Below are 9,014 nucleotides of genomic sequence, written 5' to 3' on the forward strand. Positions count from 1 at the left end.
TGTTTACAATTACCAATGTTCACGTATTTGTTTGCTTAAAATTGAAGTTTTAATTCCATTTTAATACCACTGGGAAAAATTATAATGGAAAGGATTAAAAGTTGGCAGGTATGGAAAATGTTTAGATGATCTATATTTCACTTAGGTTATAACAAAAAATCTACAAAACAGTATTGAGGACCAGTTATAAACTACGAAAATGAACTTGGCTAACTACACAATGTGAATAAAAATTATTTTTTTCTTGAGAAAGAAAAATTGAGTGAATAATATTTGGACCTGTAGTAGATGGCCATGATTAAGAAATATTTTTCGAGTTTATGAAGAAATGACATAACCTGTCCTATTTCCTATCAACTAACCTTTACAACATCAATGTAATTGGTTTCGCAATTCATAATGCAAAATATTAGTTTTTAAGAAAGATTAAAGTTGATTAATTCTAAATTTTACAATACAATTATAGTACAAGGTAAAAAGGGAGGAATTCCTTTAATAGCAATATACATATTATCAAATTATTGTAATTTTGCTTTTTTTTCCTCAAATAAACAATTTATAAATATTTTTCAAATTTGATTTTTAGATGAATAATAATAAATATAATGAATTTTAGATGAATAATAATAAATATAATGGATTTTAGATGAATAATACATACCTGCCAACTTTTAATCCCTTCCATTATCATTTTTCCCAGTGGTATTAAAATGGAATTAAAACTTCAATTTTAAGCAAACAAATACGTTGCATATGAGCAAACTTAAGTGGACAACCATGATAGTTACGCATATTAATATATGTGCTTAATTTTTGTAAGAATAGTGGTGATCAAAATCATTTAAAAATTAAGTTTATAAAAGAAAAAAATAGTATATATTTACTACCACTTTAAATATGAAAATAAAATCTACAAAAAATAAAATTTAGATGAATTTTAATAAGAAATGTCAACCAGAAATGTCAGTCAGAAATGTATTATTCTTGGTGTAATAAATTCGATTTACAGGTTTGTAGTCCCCACTACTTCTAAATAATTCAAAGGCTTATCTTGTATACACCAATTTATTGCGATAAGCAGTTGTACCGTTCAAAAAAATAGCAAATCAAGAATATAAAAAACTGAAGTTTTTTTTTCTTTTTAAATATTTTGTCGGGTCTGAAACAATTTTCATCTTTGAAGAGTTTCAAAAACTTTATACAACACTTAAGCAAATTCTTAAATCCTTAACACGTTGAATGCCATGAGGGTTACCGGTAACTGACACTGAGTTTGTTCGTAGCACCACGGTGTCACCGGTGACCGGCGAAGTCAAGATCCTTAGAAACACCTAAATCGAGTAAAGTTTTACTTTTTTTAAATATTATTATAGTTATTATAATGGTTTGAAGAAATTAATGCAATATAGAACACACAAAAATAGTTTTATTTATATACACAGAGATGCCAACTTGCTCCGGACAGCGAATAAATATTTTAGAGTGGCGGTTTATTAATTGTGATCGTAGATTTAATAAATTCAATTTAGTAGATTTTTATCCACCATTTTTTCTAAACAATTCGTAGGCTTATATAATTCACCACTTTCTTCAGATATGTCAGTCAGACCATGAAAGCAACTCCATTGCCTGCTTACCTCATTGCTTAACCAAAACTGTTCTAAAATTCCAGATGAATGGGATAGGGGCCCAATAAGATTAAAACACTAGGACTAGGACAGATATGTCAGTCTCCGATCAAGTTTGTACATACTTCTAATCATGGTTACTTTATTATAATGCTGCCACATTGTTATATAATTCAAAATGTTTTATTCACTGTATATAATTTTCATGATGAATGGGGTAGGGGCCGCTGGGCGGCCTAGGCACCCAGTTTTGTTTAAATAAAGAAAAAAGACAGATATGTCAGGCTAAACCTTTTAAAAAACTAGCAAAATCTGTCTAATATTTGCAAATTTAGTTTGTAGTTATTTACCGTTCAGCCAGACGGGCAAGCTATGTAAAGTTAGCGTGGCATTTAACATGTTAATGAATTCCATTAAAAAATCCCATTGAATCAGTTTTTCGTAAAAAGAAAAGTTTCAGCAACCATAATATTATTCAAAATAAGTTTTAAATTTTCATATTAACAAGCAACTCATATTATTTTCCAAAATTCTTTAGAAGATAGGATGATAAGCTTTTTTCAACTTTTTGTGGACGATATTTCTTTTTAACTTTTTTGACTACAAAATTGTCATCTACCCAAATAGGCTCTACATCCTTGATATCGAAACATTAGTATAAACTAAATCATCTATAACAATTTATTTTATTGATCAACAATATCTACTTTCAAATGTCATCCGTTAGTTAGTCACCGTAACCCTCCAGTATAATAGACTATCTGTATGCATATCAAAAATCTACGTAATTCAGAATAATAATCGCTATCTTTCTTTCCTTAATATCGATAACTGATCAAAGAATCAAACTGATTTACACAAATTCGGAAAATTAAGCATTTTATTCAAATAAAATTACAGTCGGACTTCTATTTAACGAACTTCCATTTTGCGAATTTCTCTATTTTGCGATTTTTTTTCGAGCAACCAAGTACATTTTGGAAATTTCTTCGTAAAATAACGAAGTGAATTTTCTATTTAACGAACTTTTCTTTGAGATCCACTTTCCGTATTTCCCAAAATATTTCAGAACATTTCAAACTTGTTACCGCATTTTATGGGGGAAATGACCTTGAATTAATTTTTGAAACCACTTAACATTTAGAGAAAGTAGTAAAATCCGTTTCTCTTTTAGTTTGCATTTTAAGCGAAAAACTCAGACAAAATTAACGGATTTTATCAGTAAAAATTAAACTTAAGAACGCATCTGGTAATGTATGTTTAAAATGTATGTAGCATGATAGTGTAACAGTGAATAATGTTTTGTTCCATTCTCGCTTTCATGCAGATTTCTTTTATGGTTAAGATTTATAAATTAAATAGTAAATACTAGTTTACAAGATAAAGGTGTATCAATTGCTATTTTAATTATGTCTAGTGTTTATGAATTTAAAACTTGTTTTGCGTTGTTTAAGTATTTCAAAATATGATTTCCTATTTAGCGAATTTTCCATATAACGAACTTATCATCGGGATTTAGCGAGTTCGTTAAATAGAGGTCCGACTGGCATAGAGGTCCGATAGGCATCTTCTTATTAATAACAACTAAGACGTTATTAAATATTTAAATTGCATAATATTAATACTGTTCTCACATGTGATTTAATAACGAGTATACCCCACAATAATTTTAGGAATATTTGTTTAGAAATTTTTGATAATTATTTGAGTAATGAGAACATTAATAAGGAAGATTGGATAAATATATGTAATATAAAAATTTTTGAAAATTATCTTTTTAATGGTATTTGTTTTTGCAGAAAAATTCAGGGTATCTCAACGGGAAATTGTTATTCAAGTGCATTTGTTAATATTTTCTTACATTTTTATGAACAAAAATTTTTACAACATAATTTATTAATTGGGTTTATTGATGATTTTATTATTTCTGATTCTAATGATTTTGATTTAATTAAAGACATTTATTCTAAAGAACTAAATTTAATAAAGACTAATTCAGGTGAAAATGGTGCTTATTTTTTAGATCTTGATGTTGAACTTCACAACCAAAAAATTTCCATCGGATTATATGATAAAAGAAGAGGTTTTAAGTTCTATGTTGTTAGTTTAACACATTTTAATTCCAACTTATACTTTTAAGATTTTTAAGAATATTTTGATTGGATAAATTATTAGGTTTAAATTTTTGTAATTAAGACAGATTTTCTTTCAGCTATCGGGAATTTCAAGAATACATTAGAGAATAATAATTTTGCTTTTAATTACTGTAATTATGATATTTTAATTCAAAATATTTTAAAGACGTTCAAATAATTCGGCCGATATTGTAGCCCTCATAATGCAGTGAATTTTAGGATTTTCTGTTCCTGAATCATAAAGATGGCTGCACTTTTTTAGAAATTTTATTCATTTATGTTTTTTGCTTCATTTTTTAAGATTTTCAAAAGGAGTCAGCACTTGATTTATTTATAAATTTTTCTTAATGATTTGGCAATTTATATTTTATTTTGATTTAGTTATTCTAACTATATTTTCACTTATTTTTCTTACATGTGGGCTTTTCATTATTAAGTTTTACTCTGTGTACTTTTAAATTGTGTTTGTCATTAATTTTTCTCATTTGTTTATCCATTACGGGGCCTCGGGCATCACCTCCTACATCAGAAAGCCTCCACACGGTTTCTTATAAGTAGTCTGTGCAGATTATTTAAAAAGAGAACCACCTGTGCGCATAAACCCAAATTCTATTTTAAAAGCACTTGAGAGAAATTTATCATATATATTTGAGAATTGAATCTATAGTGGTTGACAAGTCAATAAGACAAACCAATTATATTCATAAATTAAACAAATTTTTTGACATATATTTGCTACCACTTTCTAATTTTTAATAGATTTGATATTAAATTGTTCTTTCACTAATTGGTTTACCTTCATAGCAGAGATGCCAACTGCTCCTGACAGCCCAAAATAATTAAAAAAACGGTGATAACTTCTAAGTAAATTTTGCAAATGTTTGACTATTTTTGCCGGCTTTTTAACGTTGGAAATGTATAGTAGCTCAGTATTCGGCGCGAAGCGCCGCTAACTGATTCATCTAAATTTAATAGGCATAGATTAGGTAGTCATAAATTGAATAAGGTACAATGATATGATTGAGTGAAAAAGGGATTGGAGAGACTCCATTTAAGAGATAAAACTATATACAAGCACTAGCACAGTTAATTAGTTAATTATTTACAGGATGAATAATATTAATAAGCAAAAAATATTAAAGTCAAGATAAACTATATACAAAATTATTTACAAATTACTTGAATAGATACGAAATTATTTACATTATAATACATGGGGTAATCTAGGTAGCACAAAACCATTGGTGTTATTGTTAATATAGTGACCCGGCAAGTCACCGCTCGTGCCGGGTTGCTCACTATTCTTAGGCTTACAGATCTCTGGCTCCCCTGGATCGGACCCTGCGAACAAGGTGCCGGCTTTTTAAAAGGTATTGCATGACTTAAGTACAGTAGAATGGTGAATTATATAAGCCTACGAATTATTTAGAAATAGTGGTGGATGAAAATCTACAAAATTGAATTTATTAAACCAAGAATCACAATTGATGAACAACCACTTTAAAATATATATTTGCTGTCCGGAGCAAGTTGGCATCTCTGTCATAGTAGTCTGATCAGACTACTTACAAGAAACCGTGTGGTGTGGTGGCTTTGGATTAACACGTTGAATGTCACTCTAATTTTACACGGCTTGCCCGCCTGGCCAAACGGTAATTAACTGCAAACTAACTTTGCAAATATTAGACAGATTTTGCTAGTTTTTCAATAGGTTTAGCATGACAAATCTGAATTATATAATAGTGGTGAATTATATAAGCCTACGAATTGTTTAGATATAGCGGCGGATAAAANGCGTAACAGAAAACACATAAGACAGTCAAATACAAAGTTTAAAATTGAAATAGATCCTAATGATGATATAATTAGCAATTCCCAAGCTGATTTAAACAGTTCTTCAAATTCTCAAATCTCACAGAATTGTCATATATCAAATAGTAATGTGCAAAGAAAAAGTAATCGTGTTCGTAAGTCACCATCTTATTTAAATGATTATGTTGTATAATTGTATAACGTAAAAAGGGGGATGTCATGATAATTCTGTACATTGTAAGTTGGTGTTGGCAACAGTACCATTATTGATTGATTGTTGTCTTTGATATAAGTTGTTGTTGCAATGGCTGTGTAGCTAAAGAGTTGTTATGCTTAAAAGATGAACTATATTAATCCAGAAATAATCTCATTGTAAATACTGTAAATAAAATGAATATGAAAGAACTATTTGTGTTCCATTAGAATTGTATTAACAACATTTGACAATAGGAGGCGTTGGATTAACACGTTGAATGTCACACTAATTTTACACGGCTTGCCCGCCTGGCTAAACGGTAAATAACTACCAATTAAATTTGCAAATATTCAACAGATTTTTCTAGTTTTTCAAAAGGTTTACCATGACAAATCTGTAAATGGTGGTGAATTATATAAGCCTACGAATTGTTTAGAAATAGCGGCGGATAAAGATCTACTCAATAGAACTTATTAGATCAAGAAACACAATTAATAAACTACCAATTGAAAGTTTTTATTCGCTGTCCGGAGCAAGTTGGCATTTCCGTACATATAAATAAAATTATTTTTGTGTGTTCTATATTGCATTAATTTCTTCAAACCATTTTAATAACGATAATAATATAAAAATATTAAAAATTTACTCGAATTATTGTTGAATAAGGATAATTACGGCCCACTTTTTATAAGTGTCACTACGAGATAACTGCAATAAAGTAGCTTTCCATAAATTCTTAAAATTCCCGATTAAGAAGCTGGACATGGCGCAAAATTTCTATTTTAAATAATAAACCCAGACTTTTAATCCTATGCACCATGAGTATTTTAAATTATTTTAGATTTTTGTTTTTATAGGAGTTGATCGTCAAAGTAGACACCCTACTAAAAATTAACCCTTTGCACTCCGAGTACTACTAAACACTATTTGAACAAATGTAACCTTTAAATCAATTAAAACAACAAAATGTTGTATTTTTATGCAATTTTTAAAATTCTTAAACTAATGATGTTTCTAATTGTTAACGTATAAAATTTTTTATTTTAGAGTGGTGACTGTTGATGAAGCCTCAGAGGCGACATCAGAGTACAAAGGGTTAAAATGCAATTGCTCTCATAAAGCTGATCAATTATTTTTTTAATAACACTTTTGCTTTGATGTTTATGGACGGATCTAGCAAGGCTCATTAACCGCATTTTTTGGAAGCCCGAAACTTTTCGTGATTGAAAGTATTTAAATCTCTTTTTGCCGAATTAATTTCAAAGCAGAATTTTGTTATAGCCCCCATAAAAGTGGTAGCATATTTATCTGCTATTACTATTTTATATCGCACTAAACTTAAGAAATCCACTAAAAACAAGCTGTGACTTTGCCGGTGGAAAGGTAAAACTGGTAATAAAACAATTTCATTTTCGCTTGTATTAGAGATAACCAAAATATCCTTAACTATAATGAATTACCAACAGTTAAAACGCGTATTTATTTGTGAGAAATTTTCCGATTAAGTATAGATACACACCTGCCATCTACTACGCGATTTGTAAAATATTTAATGGAGCGGTAGACATTTAAAAACCAAAGCTTTCAGAAATTTTGATAATTTGCCAACGTTTTAAAAGCCTTATCACGATAGAACTGGAACGAAGTGGCGATGCATATGAACTTTGAAATCATTTATATGTGTGTAAAATAAGTCAAAATGAATGAAAAATATTACATTAAATCATAAATTAGATACTTTTAGAATAAATTTTAACAAAAAGAGTAGAAAGTTGGCTGCCCTGTAGATAATTTACTCATCCTGAAAAAGTATGTTTGAAAAAGTTTAACTGCTAGTCTTTCTCTTTTGTATCAGACCGGCAAATGTTTAAAATAAATGTAACATGCTTTTTGGTAGAGGCAATTAATGTCTTGTATGAAGATATTAATTGTCACTACCAAATCATGTTACAATAATGTCATGTCTACAGAATTTCCGTATTTTCAAAAAATAATTTTTATGGTAGTTAAAATATGTAATGCATTAATGTTTCAATAAATTTTAATTAAAATAATATTATCCATGACTAACCTATAAACATTTTAAAAACATAAATTTAAGATCAGATTTAGGACCAATTATGTTCTGAAGTCTTGATAAAAGTTTTAGAAGAGGTTATTTTAAATTTCGGCTGATATATTTCGCATGACACTCTAATGTTGGGATAATATGATTTAGTACACTCTTCTTAATTTCAGAGTTGCAACGGGGGACAAAAAAACTGAAAAGGTGACAAATAGAATTCAAAAATGTTTTTAAAATATTTTCCGTTTCAGTTTATTATTTAACGTAGAATCTATGCCTATGTGAGGTGGGTATCTAAGTATCGGCCCCAAAGGGGCCCTAACTCATTCATCTGAGTGGGGTAGCAGTGTCACGGTGGCTACTTTAGCCTGGGGTTAATGAGGCGCCTAGGTCAATACACCGACCCTGTATGCAGCTAGAGCTCAAATCAAAGGAACGTAGAATCTGTAAGAGTTAAATATAAATAATTTATTTAAATTGAAAATCAAAGTGGTAGTTACGATTGGTAAATTAAAGAGATTTTAAATAAAAAAAAATTGAGTTTCTACTGAATAGTTAGCACGTTGAACGCCACGCTAATTTTACATGACTTGCCCATCTGGCCACGGTAAATAACTACAAACTAAATTTGCAAATATAGACAGATTTTGCTAGTTTATAATAGAATTAGTATGACATATCAGAAAAAAAGTGTTGAATTACATATGCCTACGAATTGTTTAAAAATAGTGGTGGATAAAAATCTACTAAATTGAATTTATTAAACCAAGAATCAAAATAATTACGTAAATTTTAAATAAATTTTCTGCAATACCATAAAAGACTGTAAATTTTATTGTTCTATATCATGTTATACGCTGTGAGCCAGCTGTTTTTCGCGGCCTATGTGAAAGGTCAGTGTCAGCAAGCGGTGGCAGACGCAGCCTAAATGTAATTTCGGTGTCAGCCACCGGTGGTTGACGCTGCCTAAATGTAATTTCAGTGTCAGCCCCCGGTGGTTGACGCGGTGCTCAACGTGTTAATAACTAAAAATCGATGAAATAGTTTGACTACCAGTTATTTTTATCTTTTCCATCTAGCCTTCAGGCCTATTAGTGAAGAATAAAGCATTTGTGACTACCATGATTAAATATTGTTTTTTTATACCCCTAAAGCAGTATATATTTGCAAAATATTTA

General features: G+C 29.5%; 1 protein-coding gene across 2 annotated transcripts in view; it reads left to right on the top strand.

The window, feature by feature from the left end:
* Window positions 1-9,014, top strand: part of LOC107440433 (microsomal triglyceride transfer protein large subunit) — a 66,617-nt gene that overhangs the window by 15,534 nt on the left and 42,069 nt on the right. The gene's annotated exons all lie outside the window — the stretch shown is intronic.

The sequence above is a fragment of the Parasteatoda tepidariorum genome, chromosome 6 (genome assembly GCF_043381705.1).
Source record: "Parasteatoda tepidariorum isolate YZ-2023 chromosome 6, CAS_Ptep_4.0, whole genome shotgun sequence".
Classification (NCBI taxonomy): Eukaryota; Metazoa; Arthropoda; class Arachnida; order Araneae; family Theridiidae; genus Parasteatoda; species Parasteatoda tepidariorum.